This window comes from Ips typographus, linkage group LG2 (assembly GCF_016097725.1).
Source record: "Ips typographus isolate SLU linkage group LG2, UJ_Ityp_2.0, whole genome shotgun sequence".
In the NCBI taxonomy this organism is placed as follows: Eukaryota; Metazoa; Arthropoda; class Insecta; order Coleoptera; family Curculionidae; genus Ips; species Ips typographus.
In genome coordinates, this window is record NC_138423.1 from 8,489,906 (window position 1) to 8,502,669 (window position 12,764).

At 35.2% G+C, this 12,764-nt stretch overlaps 1 protein-coding gene and 1 long non-coding RNA gene across 3 annotated transcripts in view; both read right to left on the reverse strand.

Annotated features, from left to right (window-relative positions):
* LOC145724730 (uncharacterized) overlaps positions 1-12,764 on the reverse strand; it is a 128,973-nt gene that overhangs the window by 72,245 nt on the left and 43,964 nt on the right. The gene's annotated exons all lie outside the window — the stretch shown is intronic.
* Positions 7,370-8,188, reverse strand: LOC145725023 (uncharacterized). The gene is made up of 2 exons (XR_014177152.1): positions 8,019-8,188; positions 7,370-7,962 (listed from the first exon to the last, which is right to left on the reverse strand). It is a non-coding gene; the product is annotated as an uncharacterized LOC145725023 (long non-coding RNA).

Genomic DNA, 12,764 nt, shown 5'->3' on the forward strand with positions numbered 1-12,764 from the left:
TAAACTATTGTGTAATAAGATGCTTACTACGTAAATAGCCCGCAATTCTGCTTGTAAACATAACGAACACAAGACGAATGTGTGGACACAAATTACTAGTCAGCACCGCGAATATTTGTTCCCTTTGAAGTGGAAAGTAGGCGAGCATCAAGTACAGCAGGTACCCGGTTTGTTAGCCCTAGCAATCAAGTAGGGTAAGTAAGCTTTACTAGTAAAGCTGTTACTGTTCGTGATGCTTACACTATTTTTTGTACGACTTTATCATAATTATTAAATAAAATAAAAAATATTCCAACAAATTTCCTTTAATCCTATATTTTACGTCCCGTTCAGCTGAACAGTAAAGTAACATTCACATAACATGCAGTGCATTTGTACTGTTAATGGCAAGTGCACTGCAAGAAGTAGACAAATAGCCGACCTCGGTGGCGTGGTGGGTTAAATGCCCAGTCCGCCTATCGAGTAGTCGTGGGTTCGAGTCCCACCTCGGGCATGGTTGTTCTGTGTGTTGGGAAAAAAAAAAATTGATTTGGCCTGGATGAGTGCCCAAGTGGCGAAATCCATTAAAAAAAAAAAAAAAGTAGACAAATGACATCATTCACAATAAACTCAAAATTAAAATTAGAAAATTGGAATCAGGTTAGGATTTCAGAAGCACACGACATAAACGTCATACTAATACTCGTAACCATCGTCTAGACTTGGACTATTTGTTTCACAATTTTGAACAGTTAATTGACAACAAAAATACGCATATGTCAAACGGATGAAGTGGCTCTCCCTATTGGTTGCTTGTATTAAGGTGGCAAAACTTAAGAGTAAAAGCTAAAAGCTAGATAGGTTTTGCATACTATTAAGTTATTAATTCCGCAGTGTACAAGTATGACCAGTACATTAGTTTATAATGTACCTAACCTTTAGCAGTACACATACTTTACCGTTGCAATAGCCATAAAGTGTATGTGAATGATGCTTAAGTATAATAAGTATTTCCTTCTCGGTTTTTTAGCCCTAGCAACCAGAAACTAGACAGTAAATAGTCCTTCCTGCTTTGAAAACAGGTGCTGTAATCACTAAAAATTATACAAGTCGTACAAAAAGTAAATTTATGCAGTACAACAACATGGCAAAATATATAAAAAAAAGAACGGAATAACAAATTGAAAATCGCAAAATTGCAAAATCGAGACTCGAAAAGTGCCACGTCCACTTGAAACGATTTGGATCAAAGTTTTAATTAGAATACCATTTCAACTCTTTGAATGCGAATCACGGATTTCGTGCGTATTGGAAATTGGGGGCACGTAAATCTGTTCAAATTACATTTGGTTTAGTCAATCAGCGAGTTAAATATACCAATTTAATGCTGTATTGCATTTGTAATAACTTTGTAATAGACTATGTGTAACACAGAGTTGCAGTACAGGATTTTTTTTATTGATTTTGTACTTTTAACCTATTTTCCAAGTCAATCAATATTTTTTCGATATACGTTAATGCGAAACTCCTTAAGTAAATTTCAAAGTATTCGTTGCGGGAGAGCTGCGACACTTATAAAAACAATATTTCAGATACACCTCAAAGAAACCTTTTTAGGGCTTCAATAACGATTTTCTCAAGTCTCTTTTGAAGAGAACATAATATTGTATTTTTTTGGGTCGGATCAGAGTATAAAATATAAACAATTGATGTGTAATAAATATACATGAGCTAAGCTGTTCTAGAAAGAAAAATGCAAAACCTCAACATTGAACAGCTAAATCCACCGGATAAAACTAAAAAAAGGATGTAAAGTTAAATGGTTTATTGTTCGTTCGTGCTTGATTATTAAAAGCTTTTCACCAGAAACATGCGTTCTTCATGTGGATTACCAGCAAAAAATCTACCAAGCAACTGTTAAAAATTGCCTATTTGTGATAGATGTGTAAATATTTTTTTGAGCTAATCTGTAGTAGCTCAGCAAAACAAACTACTTTTTTGTACGACTTGTCTAATTTTGAGTGATTACAGCACCTGTCATAGACAACCTAAAAATAGACACTAAACTGAGATAGAGTAGCCTGAGGCCAGGCATATGACGGTTCTTTAAAGAAAAAATGACCGCAAGAGTGCCAGTCATATTTTACTTGTGTCAATACTGTCATGTCACACATCAAGATCAACCTGTTTAATTTTTTTTGTCTAAATCCTCACCTAACCCTATTTCCTATTTCTAACCTGCGTTTCTAAGGGAAACAATTGTTTTGGTTGTAATTTTTTTCTGTTTTGTGAGTGTTTCCTTAATCGGTTATTTTAAAAACATGGGAAAAGCTGGTTCTGCGATTCCTGGTTGCAAACCAGACAGTGGTGGTAGCTGCTCTACGTTTCCTAACTCTTTTAAAAACCCTCTCCGCTTTGCTCCGTGGAAAAAGGATTTTGAGCTTTTTGTCGATCTGGAGAAGTGGATAATGCGACCAGATATAGAAGTGTACACACATAAGTTTAGTCGTTATTAGAAGTGCGCAAATTAAGGTATTTTCTCGATATTTATATAACATACCTAATTTAGGTGTTACTAAGATTTTTTTATTTAAAACAAGAACGTCATAAATTATAAATAGAACCGTTTAAATTTCCCGCCGCATTATAATTCCCTTACCAGCCAGTATATGGCTCTTCAATCAATGTGGTGCTGGCGCCATCTAGCGGCAATAAATTTTTTAAAGAACTGGCAAAACAGCGACTCACCGCTTAGTATTGCAGATTTAGTTCTATTTATGTTAGGTTTTCTATGGCACCTGTTTTAAATGCGGGAAGGACTAGTTCCTGTCTAGTTTCTAGAGAAACTTGTTTGAATATTTTTATTTTATTTTATAATTAGGATGATTTTGATGAAGTCGTACAAAAAATAGTGTAAGCATCACGAACAGTAACAGCTTTACTTACTGTTCTTGATACTTAATATACTACTGATAGGTACTGTTTATACTTATTTTACTGAATTTTAAGATTGTTTTTTGGTTTTACAGCATGATGAAGAGGATTTTGAAAATAGAGTAAAATCAAGTCAGAAACAGATAGCCAATGTTACAAATGTCAAAAGTGCACTGATGGAGATATTAAATTCATTCAACCAAAGTCACACTAAGTTTGTTACTTTTTTTTTGTGCCTCTATTGGATTGAATTTGACAGTTTCTGGGTTTAGAACAGAACGAAATACAAAACTGCAACCTGCACCTGAAGGCCAAATGTTATAACTGTCAAAATATGACGTACTAACGTAATACAAAGGAAAATCAAGGTTTAGAAATAATACTACTAACTTGTACGTCGCCACGGAAAGGTAAATACTTTAAATTTTACAAATGAAGAAACAAACGTTTACAAACGGTCCATTCAAAACATTTTATGTTTCTATTGCACTGTTACGTCACTCCATTTTACTTTGATTTTTGCTTTATGTATATCGGTGGTGTAAACGAGTGGACTGAACCAGTGAGAAATAGAAGTGAATTACTCATTACTCACGGGTAGGCAATAGAGTTATTATCTATTCAAAACCAGTGAGTAATAAGCATATTATTACACAGTCATAGAAAAAGAATGTTTTCTCTATGATGAAAGATTTCGTAAATAATTGCAATAAACAACATTTTTTGTGTGTCAATTTCAACACTCTGTGTCACAAAATGGTACATTTTAGAAGTAAGGTAATGAGGGTAAGTTCATTTTTCTTTCATAATTTTGGATGAGCTTTCATATATTTCCTGAAGTCCTTTGAATAATAATTAAAAACCGACAAAGCTAACTACGCCACTGAATTCTACGGAAAAATATCTGAGATACGGGGAGTATAAACCTCAAAATTCACATTTTTAAATTACTCCCCGTCTCTTAAAACTGAAAAGAGTTATGAATATTAATTTCATTTTATGACGACAATGGGACACCCTGTACAGCCCCCAACATGCAATTTAACAAAGTTCTCATAAAATTTCTATTTTCAATCGCATCAATCCAGGTTATGCAAATATTAGAGCGTCAACGTTCGTTCCGAAACATTAACTTTATGTGTATTTTAATATATTACAAATTGAAGGCTTGTTTATATTTACTAGATTTTCATGTTATGAAATAAATTATTATTAATTAAATTAAAAGACCTTCATAAATAAAAAGTCACAGGCCAACAAACGATCTGAGGTCTGTGAAGTAAATTAATCAATAAGTTGAAATTTGGCTAACTCTTGTGTTATACTGTGCACTCGTGCTGTGCTTGTCCATCTAAAAATTGACTTGTATCTTGTATATGTCTTACGTTTTAGGTTTATATGCTATGCTTGTGCATGTGTTGTGGACCCTGGACTCTCTTCAAAGCGAATAAATCTTTCGCCCTTCTAAAGTTTCCTTTAGGGCTGAAGATAAAAGCGATTCGTGCGACGCAATTTGTGGCAAAAGGGGCAAGTGCGACAGGCACATTTAAGATACGTACCAACAAAGTCTCCAATACCTCCACGGAAACTTTAGGCGGTCCACCTCCACGTGGTAAAGGGCGGACAACGACCTACGGCAATTAGTCGTGGGCTTGTTCACCACGCTATAAGTCCGTGGGCGGCTAAGGACCTATTGGCCACGAGAATTTCGGCCACCCACTGAAGCGAGAGTGGGAACGCTTTGGCACACCATCTAGCCAGTCCAGGGTTCTTTGTGTTGTTGTGTTTGGCGCAAACGGAAAACTCACATCCTTATGGATGAGACTACCTAGCCTCCGGCTACGGCGATACAGGAGGTCCTCCAGGAACCTTAAATAATGAAATGGGCCCAAGTAATAATTCTGGGACTCAGGAGCCCTCTACATCTTCAGCACCCCACTGCTGTGAAAAGTGTGGGAAGGGCTACCAGACACGTTCGGGTATGCTCAAGCATTTTAAAGAGTGCGGTTCAAGGGATCGCAGAAAGTGCAACTTCTGCAGCAGAGAGTTTGCGACATTCTTGGCTCTGAGGTGTCATGAGCGGGCGGCTCACAAAGATGCTTACCTGGCGCAAGAGTAAGGGTAAATAGTAAAATTACGCCCAGCGAGGCAGATGTATTAGCCAAAATTGCGCATATGGAAGCTAATAAACGCAGCAACTACTTCCTAAGCGATATCGCAAAAGCGCTAGGGCTAACCAAAGACCAAATACGCCATCGGCGTGACAAACCTGAATATAAGGAATATATTCGGATCGCGCGCGAGAAGTCAAAACCTGTTGCGACTATCTCGTCACTACTAGCGGGACCGAAGAGAAAGATCCAGGTTTCCACTACAGCCACTGTTAGTAAGCCATCGAAAACCGCCGCCGCTGCTGTAGACGCTAACGTTCCGACCATTGTCCTCGAGTCACCAACTGGTCCGGGCAACGAAACAACTGATGGACTTTCAGTCACTCAGATAATAGACGGTCTAGATGCCCCTCAGGCAATAAATCCAGTCGAGTTTATGTGTCGATTTATAAATCCAGCTTAATTATGTTTATATTGCAAACCCTTAAAAAAGCCGCATTTTATCGTAAACAAATATGAACAGTTCACATGGAAATGCTGCTTTGACTTACGGATTTCAACTAATTATAACATGAATAAGGCTTGAAAAAAATATTTCTGGGATAAATATTACGTGTTTCTTATGTTACCGACCATTGTGAAAGTCCATACTCTTCAATTATTGAAATCCTGGTGGGACTATATGAATATTAATAATCAGGCCATTGTGATGGCAGACACGCGTTAACAAGGATAATTATTGACAATAAGTGCGTTCGCACTTGAATTCTGACTGAATTGATGTCGTTTGCAATCGGGACATTACCGACAGACGCAAAATGGAAAAGACGCATTCAATAAAAAAATTTCAATAGCCCTGACAATAGTATATTTTTTAACATCAAGGATGGATATGATATTTTACTGTCAGATGCAAACAACAGTCGTTTTTTATGATCAAAACTAGCTGTAATTGATCTGTAACTATGTACCCTAAGAGCTCATTTATCATGAACGTTAATATAAGAAGCACGTAAGCATAAACATAAGTTAACTATAGCGAAACATACAGTGACGTTTTTATATTTGAACAAAAGCTCAAATGTAATGTTAATTACCCGTTACCAGGTGTCCAAGAGCACCCTGGACATAGGAGATTAACATGGGAAAATGGTTTTGATTTTTTTGCGCCTGTACGGTTCATTTAATGGAAAAACACTTTAGATAAAAGTTGTAGAGCACATTTTCGGCTATCTACTTGTAATTTTTTCAATACCGTAGATTCGACCATTAAGACGAAAAACGGATCTAAAATTCGGAAATTTTAAATCTCCCGCCAAGCGGTCGTTAAGGAAAGTTTATATCCGGTCGTGCTACCAACCTTTCAAAATCATAACAAATACCCACATACTGCGAAGAAAATACAAATAAATCATGATAAAAACACTTTATAGTGTGCCACACTTTTTAGCCACAGTCCAAAAATCTGGTAAGTTACGTTCATAACCTCATTCAATGTCTCTACTAAACTTATTTACTTTGCAGCAAAATTCTTTAAGAAAATACTGGTTTTGCTTGCAAATATTTAATGAGGATGACCGAATCACCTATCTCAAGCCTCTTCATAACACTACCAAACGATTTAAAGTGATAAAAACAATGGACTAGGAAGGCCTGCAGATGTTTGAAGATAAGTTGCTTTACTATACAGGGACCACAAAAGAGGGTAAATACTTCCCTCAAAAGTGGTGCAATTTAGTGACCTATGTGACTGATAGTTTTATTGTATCCTTCTGTTTTGTAGTGTTATCAACACACCATAGTGTTTAAGTGGTTTTACATTGTATGATGTTAATAAAAAGGCATTTTTTATAACTGATTTTCAATGTTTTTTCCCATCTCTACAGGGTAAGGTAAGTACTGATATTTAATTAGCTCCATTAATTAACTTGAACATCATTCACCTACAAGGATACTTGTAAAATGTCTACTAACCAAACATAGTTTATTTGCAAGTAATGTGTAACTCGAGTTCACATTTGATTAGTAAAAATATGTCCTGTGACATGGTGTATTGAATTAGAAGCAAATTGTTTCTCTTTAGAGACTTTCAATCACTACATTTCACCTACCTTTGCTAATTTGGAACTCCACTATTATCCAAACAAACATTTAGGTTAGTAAGACAAAGTTGTTTTTAGCATAGCTTGTATGGTGACAGGTTCACCCACTCACACTCAATCTGTGGAACAATCACTGTTTATGTGGTAAGACCAGTTTTCTTTGCCACCTATTGTACCTAAACTTTTCACTTGAAGAAAATGTATACTGTACCTTGAACTGTGAATAAATAATTAATACAAACGTTCAGTGTACAAAGTTTTATTTGGAACAATTGAGTGTGTGGAAACAAGAACACAATTATAATGTTAATACCTAAACCTAGAATAGAACAGCTCATGTAGATAGCTCAATTGAAAAGTTGGTTTTTCGACAATACCTACCCATATACAAAAAGTTTTGTCACCTGACTGATAATTTGACTGTGTAAGTCCATATTCTCTTCTTAGAAGGGGTTTCTCAGAGGTTTTATAGCCAGTTTAAGATTATTCACATTTCACAGGCACATCAAATTTTGAGATTTAAGTCAGATATCAACACTGAATCATTTTAAGTTTTAGTTGCAACACTGGTGAAGACCCTCGCTGATGATAGATACTGATGATAGTCCATGAAGTTAAGCACATTGAAACTAAATCACACCACTTTTGAAGGAAGTATTTGGCCCCTTTGTTGTTGTCCCTGTACAGTAGGAAACTTGTCTTCAAAGATCTTTATTGTCCACTGTTTTCATCACTTTAAATCGTTTGGTAGTGTTATGAAGAGGCTTGAGATAGGTGATTCGGTCATCCTCATTAAATATTTGCAAGCAAAACCAGTGTTTTCTTTAAGAATTTTGCTACAAAGTAAATAAGTTTAGTAGAGACATTGAATGAGGTTATGAATGCAACTTACCAGATTTTTGGGCTGTGGCTACTGATAAAGTGTTTTTATCATGATTTATTTGTATTTTCTTCGCAGTATGTGGGTAGTAACTCAAAATTATTACTAAATAAACTTGTTTTGAATGTTTTGATTACAGAATGACTGACAACGATTTGTTATGATTTTGAAAGGTTGGTAGCACGACCGGATATAAATGCGAGTTAAGGCGACCAACGTGAATACACGTATATCGAAGTGCTCTCAGTTTTTCTTCGTTTTTCATAGTTTTTAGTAAGTCTTAGTGAATAAAATTTATCATGGAGGCTGCTAGTGACGGTGGGAAGACATCAGTGAAAAAGAAGACCAACATGAACCCTGTAAGTGGAGTTAAAACGCGAAGTAACTCACTAGGAAACGTTAATTTATCAGCATTTCAAATCAGGCAAATAATAGGAACCGACGATATCAAGAGACCACTGATAAGCGACGTAAACACAAACAAGGCCAAATGTATACAAACCAGTGACCACAAGATACGAGGGGAGGATAAAAAGTTGCAAAGTGGTATATGTATGGGAGATGAAAATAAAAATAAAAGACCACGATCTGAATTGAGTCCAGAACAGACAGGCAAAAAGCGACAACGTGAGGAAACTAGTACTAGTAACAACCAAGCAGAAAATTATGGAGATGCAGGAAAAACGGAAGAATGTGTTATCTCCGAGGAAAAAATTTCCGAATTTTATGCTGCTTTGGATATTTTTGCCGCCGTCATAGGGCAAGGACAAGACGAATTTTCGCAAAATTCCATGAAAAGGGCTCACTCACAAATATGTAAAATATTTACTTTGCTGGTTTTCAAGCAAGGTCAAATTGAAAAAGAAAATGTACAACTCAGAAGTAAGTTACTCTTTCAGTCTGAAATGCAGAAAACTTTTGAAATGGGACCTCGGAATCACAATCAAGAAAATATAACGTATGCAAAAATTGCCGGCTCTGTTCCAAAAACAAACGTAAATCAAGAATCTACCTTAGAAAAACAAGATGAAAAGGAATGGACAACTCCAAAAACATCAAGAAGATACGAAACAATGATAAACGTTCCAAATGTCACAGATCCAAAAGAAGCCATGAAAAAGCTTAAACAAAACGTTAATGTAAAAGAGATAGGTGGAGCATTCAAAAACGTAAAACAAACGAAAAGTGGAACAATAATTGTTGAAAGTCACAGTAAGGTCCAACAGGAGCAACTACAGGCAGCAATACAAAAAGTAGAAGATATCAATGCAAAAGAAAAACTAATAAATGATCCTATGTTCATGATCACCGGGATTGAAAAAGGCTTTTCTGAAGAAGAATTTATAGAAGAACTGATTAGGCTAAATGACGAAGTTGAATCAGAGCTACAAACAAGTGTTCGGGATAAAATTAAAGTGGTCACGAAGAGACAGTGTAAAAACATTAATAAAGAAAATTGGATTTTACAAGCCCCTCCCGCCATCTCAAAGTGGTTCTTAAAAAGAGGTACGGTTTATTTTAACTTATTGACAGTTTACGTGAAGGAGTATTACAACCTAGCCATGTGCTTTCAATGTGCCGGTTTTGACCATGTAGCAAAGTATTGTTCACAAAAAGAGTGTTGCCATAAATGTGGAGCGGAGCACAAGTCAAGTGAGTGTACTGAATTAGTTCTACGATGCCCGAATTGTGTCAAAATGAAACTGGAAGATACTAACCACTCTGCCAGAGATATGAGAATCTGCCCAGTGTATCAGCGAAGACTTTTAAGGTACAAAAATAATATTAACTATAGCACGGTTTTTCAGTAACTGAACAAGGGGAAAACACGTCTTACAAGAAATTTTTTGAAAATATTAGCATTATACATCAGAACGTGCAATCACTCGGGAATTCAGTAGATATACTAAACGACATGCTTGGGGACCACCCTGAATGTAGGATATTGTGCATTACAGAGCATTGGAAATCAGAAGAACAACTCAAATATATGTCTTTGAAGAATTTCAATTTAATTGCAAGTCATTGTCGTGAATTAAATAAGCATGGGGGGAGTGCAGTATATGTGCATAAAAGCATAAAATGCAAAACGCAAAAAAAATATTCCAAAGTTTCGATAAAATATCAGATCGAAATAGCTGCAACAGAATGTGACCTACAAGGTGAATTAGTTTTGGTACTATCAGTATATAGACCTTCAGGTGCAAGCATAGAGATATTCTTTGACCGCTTTGAATCCTTACTTAGTGCTGTAATGAAGGAGAACAAGCGCGTTATTGTTGCTGGCGATTTTAATGTGGAAATGCTGAAAAGTAATACAGCTAAGGGAGACTTTGGTGACCTGTTGGAGTCGTTTGGATTGAAACAAACAATTTTTGAGAACACTAGAATTAGTAAAAATTCTAGCTCTTGTATAGACAATATATTTGTAAACTTTAACAATATTGTACATAGTGCCGTGCTACATACATCTACCTCAGATCACACTGCGCAAAAAGTAACTTTTAAGAAAACCTTTGAAAAAAATATGGAATACAAAAGATTTTTTTCAAGTGAGAATAAAAATAATTTCTTTAAATATTTAAAAGAGCAAAACTGGGAACTTGTCTATAAAATACCAAAGAACGAAGTAAACATGCAGTGGTGCACCTTTTTAAATGATTTTATCAGAATATTTAATTTCTGTTTTCCTTTAAAATTAGTAAATACCAATCAAAAATATAAAATCAAACACAAGAATCCCAGAATCAGTGAATGTAAAAATAGATTGGACTTACTGTTGTCTTTGTCCAGAGTTAATAATGATTTTAAAGAGAGCTACAACAAAACTAAAAAAGAATATGACCAAATATTAAAAGCAGTGCGGTCTGAGGAATATGAACATAAGCTAAGATTATCAGACAACAAGAATAAATGTATGTGGAGGATTTGCAGAGAGATAACTGGACAGAATAATAATTTTCCTGAAACTGCAATTAAGGGCGATCCGGAAGATATTCCCAACGAATATAATAACTACTTGCTTTCAATTGTTCCAGATATTTTAAAACAATTAAACACCATCCCCTTTAACTGCAGCATTAGGGAGAATGACCAGTCTATGTTTCTTAGAAAGATGTCCACTCAGGAGTTATGCGAATTGTCAGCAAAAATAAAAAATAAGCATAGTAGTGGGATTGACGACCTACCTACTAGCATCATCAAACCAGCTATTCCGGTTGTTAAAGATGTGCTTTGCCATATAATTAACAATTCCTTCAAACATGGTATATTTCCAGAGCAATTAAAGATAGCGTTGATTAAGCCTTTATTTAAAAAAGGAAATGCGGATTTGATGGAAAACTACAGGCCTATTAGTTTGTTGCCGGCTTTTTCAAAAATTTTTGAATTATGTATGTGTAAACGGTTGATAGATTTTTTCAAGCATTGTAATTTATTGAGCTTAAATCAGCATGGTTATGTGCCTGGAAGGTCCACGCAGACTGCAATATTTAACTTTACAAAACGGATATTACAAAGTATGGAAAAAGGTAACCTGGCGATTGGCATCTTCTTGGACCTGTCAAGGGCGTACGACTGTGTTGACCCAGATATGTTGCTTAGAAAACTTAAGGCTTACGGTGTGCGAGGTCAAACATTACATATGTTTTCATCATATTTAACTAATAGGCAACAAAAAGTTAAAATATTAAAAAATGGACAAAATTATTTCTCAAGTCTGAAGGAAAATAAAATTGGAATTGCACAGGGAAGCATATTGGGACCTATTTTATTCATTGTATTTCTTAATGACCTGAGCAACATTCTGCTTTCAGAAAATGAGCATGTGACGTGTTATGCCGATGATACGAATTTATTGACAGGGGGAAGAAATGTAGAAAGCCTAGCACTATCGGGAGAAAACTTATTTTGCAGGGCACAAGATTGGTTTAAAAGTAACAGATTATTACTTAATAATAATAAAACAAAGGTTCTACTCTTTAGAACAAAACAATTCAAAATTGAAAAACCTGGAACACTAACTTTTGGACAATCAAATACAGAGCTAGTAGAACATACCAAATTTCTTGGAATTCACTTGGATGAATTCCTAAACTGGTCAAATCATATTTTAGAGTTAAACAAAAAGCTTAGTTCAGTTTGCTATGGCATACGAGTCACTGCGAAATACATGAATGAAAGAACATTAAAAATCCTATATTACGCAAACTTTGAATCTGTGCTCAAGTATGGGATAATATTTTGGGGTTCTAATAGCTTAATGGAAAAAAATTTTGTTTTACAAAAACGAGCACTTAGAATAGTCAAGAAAATGGGATACAGGGAGAGCTGCAGGGGGGTTTTCAAAGCTAATGGCATTCTGACGGTGTGGGGACTATATATTTATGAATGTATAGTTTTCTTTTTCAAAAACAAAAGTATGTTTGATCTGGAGGTACATCATAGTTATAACACTCGAAGCGTAAATGTAAATTATCCGATACACAGATTAACTATAACCGAAAAAAATCCATATTATGCCTGTTTGAAGCTTTTTAATACATTACAAAATGATTTAAAATTAGAAAGAAATGAGAAGCTTTTTAAAAGAAAGGTAAAACAGATGTTAATTAATTTAGAGCCATATTGTATCAGGGATTATGTAAGAGACTATTAGGTGTACACTCATTCTTAAAATGACGCTGTTTCTTTTTGTGTTTTCATGTATGTTTTTTGTAGTTACAGGAAATGTATTGTGACCATAATTAGAAATAAAGA